This window comes from Heterodontus francisci, chromosome 20 (genome assembly GCF_036365525.1).
Source record: "Heterodontus francisci isolate sHetFra1 chromosome 20, sHetFra1.hap1, whole genome shotgun sequence".
NCBI classification, from domain to species: domain Eukaryota; kingdom Metazoa; phylum Chordata; class Chondrichthyes; order Heterodontiformes; family Heterodontidae; genus Heterodontus; species Heterodontus francisci.
In genome coordinates, this window is record NC_090390.1 from 85,805,138 (window position 1) to 85,827,795 (window position 22,658).

Below are 22,658 nucleotides of genomic sequence, written 5' to 3' on the forward strand. Positions count from 1 at the left end.
GCATTTGGACAGGTACTTGAATGAGCAAGGCATAGAGGGATATGGAATTAATGCAGACAGGTGGGATTATTTATTTTATTTTTTATTTATTCAGAGATACAGCACTGAAACAACCGCGTCTGTGCCGACCATCAACCACCCATTTATACTAATCCTACATTAATCCCATATTCCTGCCACATCCCCACCTTCCCTCAATTCCCCTACCACCTACCTATACTAGGGGCAATTTATAATGGCCAATTTACCTATCAACCTGCAAGTCTTTGGCTGTGGGAGGAAACAGGAGCACCCGGCAAAAGCCCACGCAGTCACAGGGAGAACTTGCAAACTCTGCACAGGCAGTACCCAGAATCAAACCCAGGTCGCTGGAGCTGTGAGGCTGCAGTGCTAACCACTGCGCCACTGTGTCACCCATATGTATATTAGTATAGATAAGCATTATGGTCGGCATGGACGTGGTGGCCTGAAGGGCCTGTTTCTATGCTGTATGACTCTATGACTCAATTCAGTACCTTTTTTTCTGGCCCGTCTTTGTCCTTTTCCATAACTACCTTAAATCTTTCAGAGTTATGGTCACTATCCCCGAAATGCTCCCCCACTGATACTTATACCACTTGTCCAGCTTCATTCCCTAGGATTAGGTCCAGTACTGCCCCTTCTCTTGTAGGACTTTCTACATACTGGCTCAAAAAGCTGTCCTGTATGCATTTTAAGAATTCCTCCTCCTTTAAGCCTTTTGCACTAAGACTATCCCAGTTGATATTGGGAAAGTTGAAATCCCCTACTATTATTACCCTATTATTTTTACACCTCTCTAAGATTTGCCTACATATCTGTTCCTCTCTCTCTCCCTGACTGTTTGGAGGCCTGTAGTACACTCCCAGCCAGGTGATTGCCCCCATTTTGTTCTTAAGTTCTACCCATGTGGCCTCATTTTAGGAACTTTCTAAGATATCATCCCTCCTTACTGCAGTAATTGACTCCTTGATCAACAGTGCAATACCACCTCCTCATTTATCCCCTCCCCTGTCATGCCTGAAGATTCTATACGCTGGAATATTGAGTTGCCAGTCCTGCCCCTCCCTCAGCCATGTCTCTGTGATAGCAATAATATCATAATCCCATGTGCTAATCAATGCCCTCAATTCATCTGCCTTATTAGTAAGAGTCCTTGCATTAAAGTGTATGCAATCCAGCCTTGCATTTTTCACTTGTGCCTTAACAGATCTATATTTTCTCTGCCTTCCAGACTGACTCAGTTTCTCTTCTATATTTGGCTGTGCCTCACCCCATACTGTACCTCCACTCTGTATCACATCCCCCCTGCCAAATTAATTTAAACGCCCCTCCCCCCAAAAAAAACAGCACTAGCAAACCTCCCAGCAAGGATGTTCATCCCGTTCCGGTTCAGGTGCAACCCGTCCAACTTGTACAGGTCCCACCTTTGCCAGAAACAGACCCAGTGATCCAGGAACCTAAAGCCCTCCCTCCTGCACCATCTCCTCAGCCACGCATTCATTTGCTCTACCTGTTATTCCTATACTCGCTAGCACATGGCACAGGGAGTAATCCAGAGATTACAACCTTTTGAGGTCCTGCTTTTCAATCTGCTACCTAGCTCCCTAAATTCTTATTGCAGGACCTCATCCCTCTTTCTACCTATGTTATTGGTACCAATGTGTAATGACTGCTCACCCTCCCCCTTCAGAATGTCCTGCAGCCAGTCCATGGCTCTAGCACCAGGGAGGCAACATACCATTCCTGGAGTCTTGTTTGCAGCCACAGAAATGCCTGTCTGTTCCCCTAACTATAGAATCCGCTATCACCTCCTGCCCCTTTAAAGCTGAGGAGCATTTCTCATGGTGGAGTTTGAAACAGATGAAGATTAGAAAGGGAGAGTGAAAAACAGGTACCAAAAGATAATAAATCAGAATCCTGAGCTCAGTGATGGCCCATTGGGGGAGTGTTTCACCTCTCCTGCTATCCAGGATGAATCTTGATACAGAAATTTTGAGTTTACCTCTGATATTCAGACCCTGATTGAGATATATAAAGACTTGGTCTGCAATGGACAGCAATCCAGAGTTCTGGAATTTTTGGGGCACTTTTTGATACAAACATGAGATTAAGCATGCAGTCATTATCCTTCCTCCAAATTAGAGTCAAAATAGATCTCCTTACTCCAGGACTGTCCTCAAATTCTGAATGATTCCGATGCGATTGGTTCTGCTTCTGGACTGGATACTAGAGAACTGAATACTGCACTACCTGTTTGGTCCTCCTTGACTGCCTGGTGGTCACCCATTCCCTCTCTGCCTGCATACTGTTAAGCTATAGGCTGACCACATCTGTAAATGTGCTATCCACGAAACTCTCAGCCTTGCAGATGTACTGCAGTGACAGCAGCTGCTGCTACCAATGGCAATTCCTGTACTTGTAGTTGTCCAGGACACAAGAAGAGTCCTGGAGTTCCCACATGGAACAGAGTGTGGAATAGAAGAACGTCATCCTCATTCCCGAGGGACTGAATAAGAAGCTTTACAGATAGAAAGGTTGAGGTGAAAATGCTGGGATCATTTACGGAATGGTTATACGTTGCAATAGGAGATAAGTGGGATTGTTGTCAAAGGATGAACTAATGGCCTTCCTGATCCCAATTATCTTGTGATCTCAAGTAAAGCAGATGAGCCGAGGGCACAGATAGACATGTGGCAGTATGATGTCATAGCTATGACAGAAACATGTCTTAAAGAGGGACAGGAATGGCAGCTCAACGTTCCTGATTACAGGGTTTTCAGACGTGATAGGGAGGGGGATAAGAAAGGAGAGGGAGTGGCAACTTGGTCAAGGAAACTATCACAACTGTGAGGAGGAATGATATGTTGGAAGATTCATCAAATGAGGCCATATGGATTGAGATAAGGAACAAAAAAGGGGCAATCACACTGCTGGGAGTGTACTTTCGACCCCCAAACAGTCAGAGGGAGATAGAAGAGCAGAAAAGTAGGCAAATCTCTGAGAAATGCAAGAACAATAGGGCAGTAATAGTAGGAGATTTTAATTATCCTGATATTAACTGGGATAGTTTTAGTGTGAAAGGAATTGAGGGAGCAGAATTTTTGAGGTGCATTCAGGAGAAGTTTTTTGCCCAATATGTAGCAAGTCCAAAAAGAGAAGGTGCAGTTTTAAACTTAGTTTTCAGAAATGAAGATGGGCAGATGGAAGGAGTGGCAGTGGGAGAGCATTTTGGTGGTAGTGATCAGAATTTAGTCAGTTTTAAAATAATTATGGAAAAGGACAGAGATAGAACAGAAGTTAAGAGTTCTCAATTGAGGCAAGGCCAATATTACTAAACTGAGGAGTGATTTAGCGAAAGTGGACTGGAAACAGATACTTGAAGGTAAATCAGTGTCAAAACAGTGGGATAATAAAAGCAAAATACTGCAGAGGATAATAAAAGCAAAATACTGCAGATGCTGAAAATCTGGAATACAAACAAGGAATGCTGGAAATACTCAGGTCTGGCAGCATCTGTGGAGAGAGAAGCAGAGTTAACGTTTCAGAACCGGAAGAGGGTAGAAATGTAATAGGTTTTAAGCAAGTAAAACGGGGGTGGGGCAAGAGATAACAAAACAGAAGGTGTTGATGGGACAAGGTCACAGAGAATAACTGGCCAGTAGGTTATGCAGCAAAGGCAAAATGTATGTTAATGGTGTGGTGAAAGACAAAGCATTGGTACAGAGAGGGTGTTAATTGACAGAAAACTGAACAGCCTGGCCCCAAGCACAAACATGAAAAAGTGGGCAGCCACAGTAGAAAAAAACTAAAATAAAATAAACACAAAGAAAAAATAACTAAAAATAAAAAAAAGGGGGCCTGTCATGCTCTGAAATTATTGAACTCAATGTTCAGTCTGGCAGGCTGTGGCATGCCTAATCGGTCAATGAGGTGCTGTTCCTCGAGCTTGCAAAAGGGATCATTCCCTCCGCGACACCCTGGTCCCCTTCCCAAGGAACCTTCCCCTGAAAGCGCAGGAGGTGTAATACCTGCCCGTTTGCCTCCTCTTACTATCCAAGGCCCCACACACTCCTTTCAGGTGAAGCAGCAATTTACTTGTACTTCTTTCAATTTGGTCTACTATATTCACTGCTCACAATGTGGTCTCCTTTACACTGGGGAGACCAAACGCAGAGTGGGTGACCACTTTGCAGAACACCTCCGCTCAGTCCGAAAGCATGACTTCGAGCTTCCGGTTGCTGACCATTTCAACACTCCCCCCTGCTCTCATGCCCACTTCTCTGTCCTGGGATTGCTGCAGTGTTCCAGTGAACATCAACACAAGCTCGAGCAATAGCACCTCATTTACCGATTAGGGACACTACAGCCTGCCAGACTGAACATTGAGTTCAATAATTTCAGAGCATGACGGGCCCACCTTTTTATTTTTAGTTTTTTTTTAATGTGTTTATTTTATTTTGGTTTGTTGTTTGTTTCTACTATGCCTACCCACTGTTTTTTTCATGTTTGTACTTGGGACCAGGTTGTTCAGTTTCCTGTCAATTAACACCCTCTCTGTACTAACACTTTGTCTTTCACCACACCCTTCTCTCTCCACAGATGCTATCAGAACAGTGGGAGGCATTCAAAGGGGAGATTCAAGGGGTTCAGAGTAAACATGTTCCCACAAATAAAAGGGGGCAGCCAAATCTAGAGCCCCATAGATGTCAAGGAGCCTACAGGGTGGCAGAAAAGGAAAGCTTATGTCTGACACCGAGAACTCAATACTACAGAAAGCCGAGAGGAGTATGGAAAGTGGAGGGATGAAATCAAAAAGGAAATTAGGAAAGCAAAGAGAGGAGATGAAAAAATATTGGCAAGCAAAATCAAGGTGAACCCAAAGATATTTTATCAATACATTCAGAGTAAGAGGATAACTAAGGAGAGAGTAGGGCCCATAAAAGACCAAAAAGGTAACCTATGTGTAGGAGCGGAAGATATTGGTATGGTTCTTAATGAATACTTTGCATCTGTCTTCACAAAAGCGGGGGGTGGGGGGTAGGGGCATGCAGATATTGTAGTTAAGAAGGAAGAGTGTGAAGTATTGGATCTGATAAACATAGGGAGAGGAAGTATTAATTAGATTAGCATCCTTTAAAGTTGTTAAATCACCAGGGCCAGATGAAATGTATCCTAGGCTGTTAAAAGAAGCAAGAGAGGAAATAGCCGAGGGTCAGACCATCATTTTCCAGTCCTCACTGGATACAGGTGTGGTGCCAGAGGATTGGAGAATTGCTAACATTGTACCTCTGTTTAAAAAGGGAGTGAATGATAGACCGAATAATTACAGGCCAGTCAGTCTAACCTCAGTAGTGGGCAAATTATTGGAATCTATTCTGAGAGACAGGATAAACTGTCACCTAGAGAGGCACAGGTTAATCAAGGATAGTCAGCATGGATTTGTTAAGGCAAGATCTTGTTGAACCAACTTGATCAAATTTTTTGAAGAAGTAACAAGGAAGATAGATGAGGGTAGTGCAGTTGATGTGGTCTACATGGATTTTAGCAAGGCTTTGACAAGGTCCCACATGGCAGACTGGTTAAAAAAATAAAATCCCATGGGATCCAGGGAAATGCAACAAGATGGATACAAAATTGGCTCAGTGGCAGGAAACAAAGGGTTATTGTTGACGGCTGTTTTAGTGACTGGAGGGCTGTTTCCAGTGGCATTCCGCAGGGCTCAGTACTGGGTCCCTTTCTTTTTGTGGTGTATATTAACTACTTGGACATAAATATAGGGGGCACGATTAAGAAGTTTGTGGACAACACAAAGCTTGACCGTGTGGCAGATAGCGAGGTGGACAGCTGAAGGCTGCTGGAAGATATTGATGGTCTGGTCAGATGGGCAGAAAAATGGCAAGTGGAATTCAACTTGGAGAAGTGTGAGGTGATGCATTTGGGGAGGTCAAACAAGGCACGATTAATGGGAAAATACTGAGTAGTGTAGAGGAAGTAAGGGACCTTGGAGTGAATATCCACAGATCCCTGAAGGTAGCAGACAGATCGATAAGGTGGTTAAGAAGGCATATGGAATCCTTTCTTTTATTAGCCCAGGTATAGAATACAAGAGCAGGGAGCTTATGCTGGAACTGTATAACTCATTTAACAGGCCACAACTTGAGCACTGTGTGCAGTTCTGGTCACCTCATTACAGAAAGGATGTAATTGCACTAGAGAGGGTGTAGAGGAGATTTACGAGGATGTTGCCAGGACTGGAAAAATGCAGCTATGAGGAAAGATTGGATAGGCTGGGGTTGTTCTCCTTGGAACAGAGAGGCTGAGGGGAGTTCTTGTTGAAGTGTACAAAATTTTGAGGGGCCTGGATAGAGTGGAAATGAAGGGTCTATTCACCTCAGCAGAGAGGTCAGTGACGAGGGGGCATAGATTTAAAATGATTGGTCGAACAATTAGAGGGGAAATGAGGAAAAACTTTTTCATCCAGAGAGTGAAAGGGTAGTTGAGGCAGAGACCCTCAACTCATTCAAAAGGAGTCTGGATATGCACCTCATGTGCCGTAAACTGCAGGACTACTGACCAAATGCTGGAAGGTGGGATTAAAATAGGTGGATCATTTTTCGGCCGGCACAAACATGATGAGCCAAGTGGCCATTTATTTGCCTTAAACTTTCTGTGATTCTAAGTAATTCTCTGCGAGAACAACAGGCCACAGATATAATCCAACTAGGGTGTGACAAGTTACTGTGAGGAAACAGAAAGTACAAAGGCTTGTGTTATTGTCGTAAAGTTGCGCAAGTTCCTTTTGCAATTAACTTAACCACTTACAATAAAAGCATAGTGGAGACACAACAGCCAAACATTCCAGTTAGCAATATGTATACAGCCTGCAAAAAGATTGATCATTATGAAGTCATAGCGTGAAATAACACTGAAACAGGCCCTTCGGCCCACTAAGTCTGTGCCGACCATCAACCACCCATTAATATTCCCTACCACATCCCCACAATTCTCCTACCACCTACCTACACTATGGGCAATTTACAAGGGCCAATTTATCTATCGACCTGCAAGTCTTTGGTTGTGGGAGGAAACCGGAGGACCCAGCAGAAACCCATGCAGTCACAGGGAGAACTTGCAAACTCCACTCAGGCAGGACCCAGAACCAAACCTGGGTTGCTGGAGCTGTGAGGCTGAGGTGCTAGCCACTGCGCCGCCCTTGTTTGTGTTATCCACTAAGGTAACAGCTATCAACATTAAAGGGAATGGAAAGTGTGAAAGTCAGGGCTATCACTAATAGTATGAGGGAGTGACATCTTTTCAAATGAGACGTTAAACCAAGGCCCCGTCTCCCCTTAAGTGGGTGCAAAAGATCACATTGCATAATCTGAAGAGCAGGGAGTTCTCCCGAATCTTGCCCAACATTTAATACTCAACCAAGACCAGAAAAAAAATGAACTAAACATATGTAAATGCTGTTCCTGCAATCTTGCTTTGTATAAATTGGCCGCTACGTTTGTTACAACGGTGACTAGACTCAAAAATACTTCATTGGCTGTGAAGTGCTTTCGGAAACACTGAGGTCACAAAAGCTCCTATACAAATGTAACATTTTGTTAGTCTCAGAAATGAGTGGCTAAGATTCAGGGATCTGCAGAAAGATTTCATTTCAGATTTTTTAAAATTCATTTCATGGAATGTGAGCATCGTTGGCAAGGCCAGCATTTGTTGCCCATCCGTAATTGCCCTTGAGAAGGTGGTGATAAGGCATCTTCTTGAACCCCTGCAGTCAATCTGGAGCATGTACATCCACAGTATTGTCAGGGAGGGAGTTTCAGGATTTTGATTCAGCCAACAGTGAAGGACTGACGATATAGTTCCAAGTCAGGTTGGTGTATAGTTTGGAGGGGTATTTGCAGATGGTGGTGTTCCCTTGCACCTGTTGCCCTTCTCCTTCTAGGTGGAAGATGTTGTGGGTTTGGAAGGTGCTGTTGAAGGAGGCTTGGCAAGTTGCTGCAATGCATCTTGTAGATGGTACAAACTGCTGCCACTGTGCGTCGATGATGGAGGGAGTGAATGTTGAAGATGGTGGATGGGGTGCCAATCAAGCGAATTGTTTTGACCTGGATGATGTCAAGCTTCGAGTGTGGTTAGATGGAGGTGCACCCATCCAAGCAAGTGTAGCGTATTTCATCACACTCCTGACTTGTGCCTTGTTGATGGTGGACAGGCTTTGGGGAGTCAGGAGCAGAATTCCTAGCCTCTGATCAGCTGGCTAGAGAATTAGCAGCATTTTAACAGGTAGGGAACTGTCATTAATGGAAACGGTTCTTCATCAAGACCAATTACTGATGGAATTTTACAGGGATGTGTGTTAGGATCACTGCTCTTCACAGTCTCTATTAATGATGTATTGTAGGGCACTGTCCGCAATTTTGCAGATGACATGCAGATTTGGTCTAGTGTTCCGAAATAATCCGATACATAGAAACAATAGAACAGGAGTAGGCTCTTCAGTACCTCAAGACTGTTTCAGCATTCAATTAGAAATGGCTGATCTGTGCCTCATCTATATTTACCTGCCTTTGTTCCATATCCCTCGTGATACCATTACCAAACATTTATCCATCAGTCTTAAAAATGTCAATCCGTCAAGAACTCGATGGGTTGAATGGTCTTCTGTGCCATAATGACTCTTTATGTCGTATTCACAGCCTTTTGAGCAAGATAATTCCACATTTCTAAATAAATAAACTAAATAATTCCACATTTCCACTACCCTCTTGGAGCAAATGTGATCCCTGATTTCACTCCTGAATGGCACAGCTCTAATTTTTAAGATTGTGCCCCCTTGTGCTGGAGTTCCCCGAGAGAAAATACCTTCTCTGTACCTACTCTGTTGAATCCTTTGATTTTTAAAAACTCCTCAATTAGATCACCTCTCCAGTTTCTAAGCTTAAGGAAATACACAAGTTTATGCAAATTAACCTCATATTTTAACTCTTCAAGCCTCAGTATCATTCTGGTTAATCTGTGCTGCAACCTCTCTAAAGCCAATATATCCTTCCTGAGTTGTGGTGCCCAGAATTGAATGCAGTTACTCCAGATGGAGTTGACTATGGTTCTATACTAAAGTATCACTTTCTCCTCTTTATAATCCAGTCCCCTTGAGATAAAGGCCAACATTCCATTAGCCTTCTTGTTTGCTTTTTGTGGCTTTCTTCTTGTTTTAAGTATATTATGCATTAGAACATTACAGCGCAGTACAGGCCCTTCGGCCCTCGATGTTGCGCCGACCATCTGACCTACACTATTCCATTTTCATCCATATGTCTATCCAATGACCACTTAAATGCCCTTAAAGTTGGCGAGTCTACTACTGTTGCAGGCAGGGCGTTCCACGCCCCTACTACTCTCTGCGTAAAGAAACTACCTCTGACATCTGTCCTATATCTTTCACCCCTCAACTTAAAGCTATGTCCCCTCGTGTTTGCCATCATCATCCGAGGAAAAAGACTCTCACTATCCACCCTATCTAACCCTCTGATTATCTTGTATGTCTCTATTAAGTCACCTCTCCTCCTCCTTCTCTCTAACGAAAACAACCCCAAGTCCCTCAGCCTTTCCTCGTAAGACCTTCCTTCCATACCAGGCAACATCCTAGTAAATCTCCTCTGCACCCTTTCCAAAGCTTCCACATCCTTCCTATAATGCGGTGACCAGAACTGCACGCAATACTCAAGGTGCGGCCTCACCAGAGTTTTGTACAGCTGCATCATGACCTCGTGGCTCCGAAACTCGATCCCCCTACTAATAAAAGCTAACACACCATATGCCTTCTTAACAGCCCTATTAACCTGGGTAGCAACTTTCAGGGATTTATGTACCTGGACACCAAGATCTCTCTGCTCATCTACACTACCAAGAATCTTCCCATTAGCCCAGTACTCTGCATTGCTGTTACTCCTTCCAAAAGGTATATGGGCTCCCAATCTCTTTGCTCTAATTTCTCACCATTTAGAAAATACCCTTATTTATCACTCATAGGTCCAAAATAGATGAGTTCACACTTGCCCATATTAAACTGTATCTGCCATAGTTTTGCTCATTCGCTTAATCTATGTACCTTTGCAACTTCATGCTCCCATCTGCACTACTCACTGTCCTTCCTAATTTAATGTCAACTACAAAATAGGATATACAACTCTGTTTATTTGTCCAAATCATTAATATATATGCTGAAAAGTTGAGTCCTTAGAACAAGTCTTTGGGAAGCACCACTTGTCACATCCTGCCAATGTAAGCACATAGTCTTCATCATCACTCTGTCTCCTAACTCCCACCGATAGCCAATCCAAGTGACTGCAAAATTGGATATAAAGTATTTGTTCATTAAAGCTATAACCTTTGTGTGTCTTTAATGGGCTCACATTTCCTCAGCCACTGTCTTACTCTTAATCACTTGCAATTTTTTTTACACCCTTTCACAGCTCCTAACATTTTGTGTCTGTTATTTTCTATATTAATCTCAATCCTCTGGATTACCTATTTCCTTGGCATTTGTTTAAAGCACTTCTTTTCGCTTTGTTTTGTGTCTTACTTCACAAGTTATTCATGGTTGCCTGTCTATTCAAAAGCAGCATATATGTATTGTTTCATAGCAAATACTTACTTGAATATCTCCTTCTGTCTTTCTGTAGGTTTTTCTGTTAACAGCTCAACCCACTTTAATGTGCTCAGTTTTCTCCTCATTCCTTACATAAGTTTAAATCATTGGTTAGTGTGTGACCTTTGTCCTTAAACGTAATGTCAAACTTATGGTCACTGTTTGCAAGATACTCCCTTATTAGCAGATTATTAATTAATTAATTGTTTTAGAAAACTCTCCTGGGTACACTCTAGAAATTCATTGCCATTTATTAAGCGAAATGTTCAGTGTCTCTGAATCTTATGATTGCTTTCATGGTGCTTCACATTTCTATGAGTTGTTATGTGTTGTGCACCATGACCTATTGTGATTTTCCTCAGTGGAAGACTACTGCACATCCCTGATTGAATCTGGAATTTCGTGACCTTCTGAATGGTGGGGTAGCCTTGCCCCTTCTGGCCCACAAGAAAACCTAAATAAACCTTTAAAACTTACCTTCTGGGCTTCTTCTGATCCAGGATCTGTCTGACAGGTTTACCTGACAAGGGAGCCAACAATGACCACCCACCCCACCTCCCCCACACCCACCCAGTTTCCACCAAGTCAGGGCATTTCGAATCAAGGCCTCTACGTCTTCTCTGAGGTGCATAAAAGCTGTCCTGGGAAAGGCTACTTGGATTGAGATGCCTCTCCATTTCTGTCTACGTGGCCCCCAATGGGTCTGATGTTCTTGCTATAGCGGGAGTGCAGCGAAGGTTTACCAGACTGATCCCTGGGATGGCGGGACTGATGTATGAGGAGAGATTGAGTCGGGTAGGATTACATTCGCTGGAGTTCAGAAGAGTGAGGGGGGATCTCATAGAAACCTATAAAATTCTGACAGGACTTGACAGGGTAGATGCAGGAAAGATGTTCCCGATGGTGGGGGAGTCCAGAACTAGGGGTCACGGTCTAAGTATACGGGGTAAACCTTTCAGGCCTGAGATGAGGAGCAATTTCTTCACCCAGAGACTGGTGAGCCTGTGTAATTCGCTACCACAGAAAGCAGTTGAGGCCAAAACATTGTATGTTTTCAAGAAGGGGTTAGATATAGCTCTTGAGTCTAAAGGGATCAAAGGGTATGTGGCGAAGGCGGGAACAGATTACCTAGTTGGATGATCACCCATGATCATAATGAATGGCGGAACAGGCTCAAAGGGCCAAATGGCCTACTCCTGCTCCAATTTTCTGGTTCTATGATTCAGGCTGCTTCAAATCCCTAAGTGAACCTGGAATCTTACATCACAATTTGATGCAGATTAACAACATTTCTTGATTTATCTCATCTGCATTAAAGCCAGATTAGCTTTACAGCTTTTTAAAAAACTGAAGAGGATGATGCTGCAACCACACTGACTTGTTGGAAAGTTGCGCAAGTGCATTTCTCAACTCCAGTCAACTCATCCGTTTACAATAAATGCACACACGGAAATAACAGTCCAACATTACAGAATTAGGAAGGTAAACACACCAGAAAATAGGCTGATTATGAAATTTTGTTTGTGTTTTATAGAAGGACAACATCTGTGAACATTAAAGGTAACGAGAAGGGTGATGGTCAGTGCTATCACTGGTGGCGTGAAGGATAGACATTAGTTAAAATGTTAAACCGAAAACCATTCTGTATTAATTAGATTAGCATCCTTTAAAGTTGTTAAATCACCAGGGCCAGATGAAATGTATCCTAGGCTGTTAAAAGAAGCAAGAGAGGAAATAGCCGAGGGTCAGACCATCATTTTCCAGTCCTCACTGGATACAGGTGTGGTGCCAGAGGATTGGAGAATTGCTAACATTGTACCTCTGTTTAAAAAGGGAGTGAATGATAGACCGAATAATTACAGGCCAGTCAGTCTAACCTCAGTAGTGGGCAAATTATTGGAATCTATTCTGAGAGACAGGATAAACTGTCACCTAGAGAGGCACAGGTTAATCAAGGATAGTCAGCATGGATTTGTTAAGGCAAGATCTTGTTGAACCAACTTGATCAAATTTTTTGAAGAAGTAACAAGGAAGATAGATGAGGGTAGTGCAGTTGATGTGGTCTACATGGATTTTAGCAAGGCTTTGACAAGGTCCCACATGGCAGACTGGTTAAAAAAATAAAATCCCATGGGATCCAGGGAAATGCAACAAGATGGATACAAAATTGGCTCAGTGGCAGGAAACAAAGGGTTATTGTTGACGGCTGTTTTAGTGACTGGAGGGCTGTTTCCAGTGGCATTCCGCAGGGCTCAGTACTGGGTCCCTTTCTTTTTGTGGTGTATATTAACTACTTGGACATAAATATAGGGGGCACGATTAAGAAGTTTGTGGACAACACAAAGCTTGACCGTGTGGCAGATAGCGAGGTGGACAGCTGAAGGCTGCTGGAAGATATTGATGGTCTGGTCAGATGGGCAGAAAAATGGCAAGTGGAATTCAACTTGGAGAAGTGTGAGGTGATGCATTTGGGGAGGTCAAACAAGGCACGATTAATGGGAAAATACTGAGTAGTGTAGAGGAAGTAAGGGACCTTGGAGTGAATATCCACAGATCCCTGAAGGTAGCAGACAGATCGATAAGGTGGTTAAGAAGGCATATGGAATCCTTTCTTTTATTAGCCCAGGTATAGAATACAAGAGCAGGGAGCTTATGCTGGAACTGTATAACTCATTTAACAGGCCACAACTTGAGCACTGTGTGCAGTTCTGGTCACCTCATTACAGAAAGGATGTAATTGCACTAGAGAGGGTGTAGAGGAGATTTACGAGGATGTTGCCAGGACTGGAAAAATGCAGCTATGAGGAAAGATTGGATAGGCTGGGGTTGTTCTCCTTGGAACAGAGAGGCTGAGGGGAGTTCTTGTTGAAGTGTACAAAATTTTGAGGGGCCTGGATAGAGTGGAAATGAAGGGTCTATTCACCTCAGCAGAGAGGTCAGTGACGAGGGGGCATAGATTTAAAATGATTGGTCGAACAATTAGAGGGGAAATGAGGAAAAACTTTTTCATCCAGAGAGTGAAAGGGTAGTTGAGGCAGAGACCCTCAACTCATTCAAAAGGAGTCTGGATATGCACCTCATGTGCCGTAAGCTGCAGGACTACTGACCAAATGCTGGAAGGTGGGATTAAAATAGGTGGATCATTTTTCGGCCGGCACAAACATGATGAGCCAAGTGGCCATTTATTTGCCTTAAACTTTCTGTGATTCTAAGTAATTCTCTGCGAGAACAACAGGCCACAGATATAATCCAACTAGGGTGTGACAAGTTACTGTGAGGAAACAGAAAGTACAAAGGCTTGTGTTATTGTCGTAAAGTTGCGCAAGTTCCTTTTGCAATTAACTTAACCACTTACAATAAAAGCATAGTGGAGACACAACAGCCAAACATTCCAGTTAGCAATATGTATACAGCCTGCAAAAAGATTGATCATTATGAAGTCATAGCGTGAAATAACACTGAAACAGGCCCTTCGGCCCACTAAGTCTGTGCCGACCATCAACCACCCATTAATATTCCCTACCACATCCCCACAATTCTCCTACCACCTACCTACACTATGGGCAATTTACAAGGGCCAATTTATCTATCGACCTGCAAGTCTTTGGTTGTGGGAGGAAACCGGAGGACCCAGCAGAAACCCATGCAGTCACAGGGAGAACTTGCAAACTCCACTCAGGCAGGACCCAGAACCAAACCTGGGTTGCTGGAGCTGTGAGGCTGAGGTGCTAGCCACTGCGCCGCCCTTGTTTGTGTTATCCACTAAGGTAACAGCTATCAACATTAAAGGGAATGGAAAGTGTGAAAGTCAGGGCTATCACTAATAGTATGAGGGAGTGACATCTTTTCAAATGAGACGTTAAACCAAGGCCCCGTCTCCCCTTAAGTGGGTGCAAAAGATCACATTGCATAATCTGAAGAGCAGGGAGTTCTCCCGAATCTTGCCCAACATTTAATACTCAACCAAGACCAGAAAAAAAATGAACTAAACATATGTAAATGCTGTTCCTGCAATCTTGCTTTGTATAAATTGGCCGCTACGTTTGTTACAACGGTGACTAGACTCAAAAATACTTCATTGGCTGTGAAGTGCTTTCGGAAACACTGAGGTCACAAAAGCTCCTATACAAATGTAACATTTTGTTAGTCTCAGAAATGAGTGGCTAAGATTCAGGGATCTGCAGAAAGATTTCATTTCAGATTTTTTAAAATTCATTTCATCGAATGTGAGCATCGTTGGAAAGGCCAGAATTTGTTGCCCATCCGTAATTGCCCTTGAGAAGGTGGTGATAAGGCATCTTCTTGAACCCCTGCAGTCAATCTGGAGCATGTACATCCACAGTATTGTCAGGGAGGGAGTTTCAGGATTTTGATTCAGCCAACAGTGAAGGACTGACGATATAGTTCCAAGTCAGGTTGGTGTATAGTTTGGAGGGGTATTTGCAGATGGTGGTGTTCCCTTGCACCTGTTGCCCTTCTCCTTCTAGGTGGAAGATGTTGTGGGTTTGGAAGGTGCTGTTGAAGGAGGCTTGGCAAGTTGCTGCAATGCATCTTGTAGATGGTACAAACTGCTGCCACTGTGCGTCGATGATGGAGGGAGTGAATGTTGAAGATGGTGGATGGGGTGCCAATCAAGCGAATTGTTTTGACCTGGATGATGTCAAGCTTCGAGTGTGGTTAGATGGAGGTGCACCCATCCAAGCAAGTGTAGCGTATTTCATCACACTCCTGACTTGTGCCTTGTTGATGGTGGACAGGCTTTGGGGAGTCAGGAGCAGAATTCCTAGCCTCTGATCAGCTGGCTAGAGAATTAGCAGCATTTTAACAGGTAGGGAACTGTCATTAATGGAAACGGTTCTTCATCAAGACCAATTACTGATGGAATTTTACAGGGATGTGTGTTAGGATCACTGCTCTTCACAGTCTCTATTAATGATGTATTGTAGGGCACTGTCCGCAATTTTGCAGATGACATGCAGATTTGGTCTAGTGTTCCGAAATAATCCGATACATAGAAACAATAGAACAGGAGTAGGCTCTTCAGTACCTCAAGACTGTTTCAGCATTCAATTAGAAATGGCTGATCTGTGCCTCATCTATATTTACCTGCCTTTGTTCCATATCCCTCGTGATACCATTACCAAACATTTATCCATCAGTCTTAAAAATGTCAATCCGTCAAGAACTCGATGGGTTGAATGGTCTTCTGTGCCATAATGACTCTTTATGTCGTATTCACAGCCTTTTGAGCAAGATAATTCCACATTTCTAAATAAATAAACTAAATAATTCCACATTTCCACTACCCTCTTGGAGCAAATGTGATCCCTGATTTCACTCCTGAATGGCACAGCTCTAATTTTTAAGATTGTGCCCCCTTGTGCTGGAGTTCCCCGAGAGAAAATACCTTCTCTGTACCTACTCTGTTGAATCCTTTGATTTTTAAAAACTCCTCAATTAGATCACCTCTCCAGTTTCTAAGCTTAAGGAAATACACAAGTTTATGCAAATTAACCTCATATTTTAACTCTTCAAGCCTCAGTATCATTCTGGTTAATCTGTGCTGCAACCTCTCTAAAGCCAATATATCCTTCCTGAGTTGTGGTGCCCAGAATTGAATGCAGTTACTCCAGATGGAGTTGACTATGGTTCTATACTAAAGTATCACTTTCTCCTCTTTATAATCCAGTCCCCTTGAGATAAAGGCCAACATTCCATTAGCCTTCTTGTTTGCTTTTTGTGGCTTTCTTCTTGTTTTAAGTATATTATGCATTAGAACATTACAGCGCAGTACAGGCCCTTCGGCCCTCGATGTTGCGCCGACCATCTGACCTACACTATTCCATTTTCATCCATATGTCTATCCAATGACCACTTAAATGCCCTTAAAGTTGGCGAGTCTACTACTGTTGCAGGCAGGGCGTTCCACGCCCCTACTACTCTCTGCGTAAAGAAACTACCTCTGACATCTGTCCTATATCTTTCACCCCTCAACTTAAAGCTATGTCCCCTCGTGTTTGCCATCATCATCCGAGGAAAAAGACTCTCACTATCCACCCTATCTAACCCTCTGATTATCTTGTATGTCTCTATTAAGTCACCTCTCCTCCTCCTTCTCTCTAACGAAAACAACCCCAAGTCCCTCAGCCTTTCCTCGTAAGACCTTCCTTCCATACCAGGCAACATCCTAGTAAATCTCCTCTGCACCCTTTCCAAAGCTTCCACATCCTTCCTATAATGCGGTGACCAGAACTGCACGCAATACTCAAGGTGCGGCCTCACCAGAGTTTTGTACAGCTGCATCATGACCTCGTGGCTCCGAAACTCGATCCCCCTACTAATAAAAGCTAACACACCATATGCCTTCTTAACAGCCCTATTAACCTGGGTAGCAACTTTCAGGGATTTATGTACCTGGACACCAAGATCTCTCTGCTCATCTACACTACCAAGAATCTTCCCATTAGCCCAGTACTCTGCATTGCTGTTACTCCTTCCAAAAGGTATATGGGCTCCCAATCTCTTTGCTCTAATTTCTCACCATTTAGAAAATACCCTTATTTATCACTCATAGGTCCAAAATAGATGAGTTCACACTTGCCCATATTAAACTGTATCTGCCATAGTTTTGCTCATTCGCTTAATCTATGTACCTTTGCAACTTCATGCTCCCATCTGCACTACTCACTGTCCTTCCTAATTTAATGTCAACTACAAAATAGGATATACAACTCTGTTTATTTGTCCAAATCATTAATATATATGCTGAAAAGTTGAGTCCTTAGAACAAGTCTTTGGGAAGCACCACTTGTCACATCCTGCCAATGTAAGCACATAGTCTTCATCATCACTCTGTCTCCTAACTCCCACCGATAGCCAATCCAAGTGACTGCAAAATTGGATATAAAGTATTTGTTCATTAAAGCTATAACCTTTGTGTGTCTTTAATGGGCTCACATTTCCTCAGCCACTGTCTTACTCTTAATCACTTGCAATTTTTTTTACACCCTTTCACAGCTCCTAACATTTTGTGTCTGTTATTTTCTATATTAATCTCAATCCTCTGGATTACCTATTTCCTTGGCATTTGTTTAAAGCACTTCTTTTCGCTTTGTTTTGTGTCTTACTTCACAAGTTATTCATGGTTGCCTGTCTATTCAAAAGCAGCATATATGTATTGTTTCATAGCAAATACTTACTTGAATATCTCCTTCTGTCTTTCTGTAGGTTTTTCTGTTAACAGCTCAACCCACTTTAATGTGCTCAGTTTTCTCCTCATTCCTTACATAAGTTTAAATCATTGGTTAGTGTGTGACCTTTGTCCTTAAACGTAATGTCAAACTTATGGTCACTGTTTGCAAGATACTCCCTTATTAGCAGATTATTAATTAATTAATTGTTTTAGAAAACTCTCCTGGGTACACTCTAGAAATTCATTGCCATTTATTAAGCGAAATGTTCAGTGTCTCTGAATCTTATGATTGCTTTCATGGTGCTTCACATTTCTATGAGTTGTTATGTGTTGTGCACCATGACCTATTGTGATTTTCCTCAGTGGAAGACTACTGCACATCCCTGATTGAATCTGGAATTTCGTGACCTTCTGAATGGTGGGGTAGCCTTGCCCCTTCTGGCCCACAAGAAAACCTAAATAAACCTTTAAAACTTACCTTCTGGGCTTCTTCTGATCCAGGATCTGTCTGACAGGTTTACCTGACAAGGGAGCCAACAATGACCACCCACCCCACCTCCCCCACACCCACCCAGTTTCCACCAAGTCAGGGCATTTCGAATCAAGGCCTCTACGTCTTCTCTGAGGTGCATAAAAGCTGTCCTGGGAAAGGCTACTTGGATTGAGATGCCTCTCCATTTCTGTCTACGTGGCCCCCAATGGGTCTGATGTTCTTGCTATAGCGGGAGTGCAGCGAAGGTTTACCAGACTGATCCCTGGGATGGCGGGACTGATGTATGAGGAGAGATTGAGTCGGGTAGGATTACATTCGCTGGAGTTCAGAAGAGTGAGGGGGGATCTCATAGAAACCTATAAAATTCTGACAGGACTTGACAGGGTAGATGCAGGAAAGATGTTCCCGATGGTGGGGGAGTCCAGAACTAGGGGTCACGGTCTAAGTATACGGGGTAAACCTTTCAGGCCTGAGATGAGGAGCAATTTCTTCACCCAGAGACTGGTGAGCCTGTGTAATTCGCTACCACAGAAAGCAGTTGAGGCCAAAACATTGTATGTTTTCAAGAAGGGGTTAGATATAGCTCTTGAGTCTAAAGGGATCAAAGGGTATGTGGCGAAGGCGGGAACAGATTACCTAGTTGGATGATCACCCATGATCATAATGAATGGCGGAACAGGCTCAAAGGGCCAAATGGCCTACTCCTGCTCCAATTTTCTGGTTCTATGATTCAGGCTGCTTCAAATCCCTAAGTGAACCTGGAATCTTACATCACAATTTGATGCAGATTAACAACATTTCTTGATTTATCTCATCTGCATTAAAGCCAGATTAGCTTTACAGCTTTTTAAAAAACTGAAGAGGATGATGCTGCAACCACACTGACTTGTTGGAAAGTTGCGCAAGTGCATTTCTCAACTCCAGTCAACTCATCCGTTTACAATAAATGCACACACGGAAATAACAGTCCAACATTACAGAATTAGGAAGGTAAACACACCAGAAAATAGGCTGATTATGAAATTTTGTTTGTGTTTTATAGAAGGACAACATCTGTGAACATTAAAGGTAACGAGAAGGGTGATGGTCAGTGCTATCACTGGTGGCGTGAAGGATAGACATTAGTTAAAATGTTAAACCGAAAACCATTCTGCCCTTTCAGATGGACATAAAAATTTGCATGGCATTGTCTGAAGAAGAGCAGAGAACTTCACCCAATGTCCTGCCCAACATTTGTCCAACTTTAAACCTGTGTTTTGAAAGAACCTAGTAGTGAGGTTATTTTAAAACTGGGTTATCCAACATATGCCCCGCAGGACAGAATCCGGCCCACCAAAGGTTTCCATTCAGACTAACAGCAGACTGCTGTGGCTCAGCTTCGATTGATGGCTCTCCTATTAAAGCATACATCAGGCAGAGGGGGTAGGCGGTACCTGTGTCTGACAGACAGCAGCCGCATTTCTGTGATTGATCGCTGTCTGTGACTGACAGCAGGCTGTCCAGGTAGGGTGAGAGCTGATTGGCAGTTCGAAGCACCCCTGCCATTTTTGTGCAGTTCAGGGAATGAGTGGGAATGGCTGCTGCGGGGGAAGAGGGAGAGAGAGGCCAGAGGGAGAGAGAGGCCAAAGGGAGAGGAGGAAGTGGGCCAGCACACACCAAAGGCATGGAGTGCTAAGAGTCAGGCAGCCCTTTAAACAAGCAGTAGCCTGGGCAGCAGCGAGAGAGAAGGGAGAGAGACACAGAGGGGAGAGTGATGGAGAGAGGCACACGGTGGTGGTGGTGGGGGGGGTGGCTTGTGGTAGAGAGAGGGGAGAGAGATGAGTACAGAGAGGGGAGAGAGATGGACACACTGAGGGGGGGAGAGAGATGGGCACAGAGAAGGAGAGAGAGAAAGACAGGAGAGAAAGAGATCAAGATCAGTCCTAACAGATGGACATCTATCCGAATTCTCCGCATCACTACATCAAGTGTGCGGGCAGACATTGACTACTTCTACAAGCAAAACTGCCAAGTATCTCACTAAATAGCAAAAAATGTGTTTTAAACCGGACTGTGTTTTGATAGCATTAGATTGGCTATACACTTTATATACAGATTAATTGCCCCCATGAGTCAATAATTTTGTCAAATGTCCATGGTGCAATATGTTGCAGCCTATCCCTGAATTGACTGTTGTTTCTCTATGTATCTGTTGTTGAGAAAACCCTACATGCCAAATGCGAAATATTAATTTAATCGATTGGAAACTTAGACTTTAAATGGGAATAAAATCCTACAGTAACTTTAAAAAACTAGCACCCAAGATGGCCACTACCATTTACATCTGAAATACCAGGAGATTGAACTGGAGACAAAAAGTCCAACAAGAAGCCGAGCCAGGACAATAGCTTGCTCTAAGTGATTGAATTACCTAAAATGGCTTCATTAGCTCAACAGTCAAGGCCATCCTCAAACAGTGACTTTGAAAGAACCAATCCTCTCCAAGTGTGAATGAGCATCCTGGGGCAGATAGAACCCTGAATTTCATTACAAGATTCCAGAAAGATCTCATTAAAAACAAAGGGGATTGAGTGAACCATGTGACCATCTCTGAAGAAACTAAATGTTCTGTTACACAGACAGAAAACAAGCAGTAACAGAGTGTGCAATGGCAGAAAGTTGTGTGCTCCCCTTTTTCTCTCTCTTTCCCGCCTCAGAAAACATCAAGTTTGAAAACCGTCTGTGACTGGGGGACCCTCCAAGCCTACAGACTGCTACAGCCAGCGACAAGGGGAAGAGAGCCAACTGCGATTCTGCCTTCAAGCAACCCTGAGCAAAGCAGCCAACTAAAGTGCCCTTTGACCAGTGAGGGCTTCAAGAATACAGCTTCAGCCGAGGACTACTGGATCATCCACTTCACAGATTGTATTTAAGTTCCATTTATTCTGGAATTTAATCCAATCACCAAATCTATTTTCCCTCTTGTAATCTACTTGTGAGCATGTGATTCTCATGTGAATATGTGCGTGAATGTGTAGTGTATTTTTAGATCAGGTTACAGCGTTAAGTATAATAAACTTACATCTTGTTTAAACTCAAGAAAACTGTCCGATTGGTTCTTTCACGATCACAGTCAAGGAAAAAGATAAAACACTCACAGACTTGGTAAGCACAACCACTGTTTAAAAGGACAACAGCCTGTTGCGGCCAAATAAGAGGAAGGGGTAAGAGAGGAGTCCGAGGCCCCCTCCTCACCTGGCCATAACACTGTCAATCTTACTAAAACCCTTGTGTAAATTCTTTTTTTAAGTTTGCAGGTGTAATGAAGGTCACACCCCAAACATTAGCCTGTTTTCGCTTCACATTGCGCTGAAGTGTGTCTATCTCCATCATTTTCTGGATTTCAAACTTCTCTGGGTATTAAATGGTCGACTCATCATTCTCCTAAGATGCGGAGATGAAATGCTTGGGGTTTTCATCTGCAAAGATGCCCTGGAACTCCAGTGATACAAATTGTCATTTTCAGCAGCATCATATGGCAGATAGGTCCTGAACAAGAAACAAACAATTTTGAATCATGTTCATCAATGAGGAATGGCACCAAACAAGTGCAGCAAATGCTGGAGCTGAATCTTTCTACTCCAAGAAGCATCTGCATTGGGATGAATGGGGTGCTGCTAACTACTACTCTGCCCCTGATTACAGAACAATTGCAACAGAAAACTAACTGTGCTTTATTCCAGCCCACAAAACTCTTATATGTCACTAATTCTGATGGAGCCAAAGGCATCATCGCTGACACAACCTTCAGGAGTAAAACTGTAAAGATAATCGGAGAAGCAGCAGAGGAGCATTTTTCATGGTTGAGTTCTGAAATAGATGAGGTTGAAAAAGAGAGAGAAAAAGAGGTACCAAGTGATAATAAATCAGAATCCTGAGATCAAGAATATCTTGATAGGGGAATTTTTCAAATTTCCTGGTTTCCAGGATGAATCCTGGTACAGTAATTTCAAGTTCACCTATGTTATTCAGACCCTAATTGAAGCATATAAAATCTCAGTCTGCAAATGGAGATCAACCAGAGTTTGGAGTGTTGGACATTTTCTGATACATTCAGGAGATCAGGTGGTAATCCATGCTCCAGGTATCCCTTCATTCCAGGATTGTCCTCAAATTCCAAGTGATCCTGATCTGGATGTAGTTGTTTCTGTTTCTGACAGGGGTGGAAGCAGAGACCAAAATGAACAGGTAATCATCCAGCATTCCGCCGGTGGGATCACTGGTGGTGAGCTTTGCTTTCTACTTCCCCACGA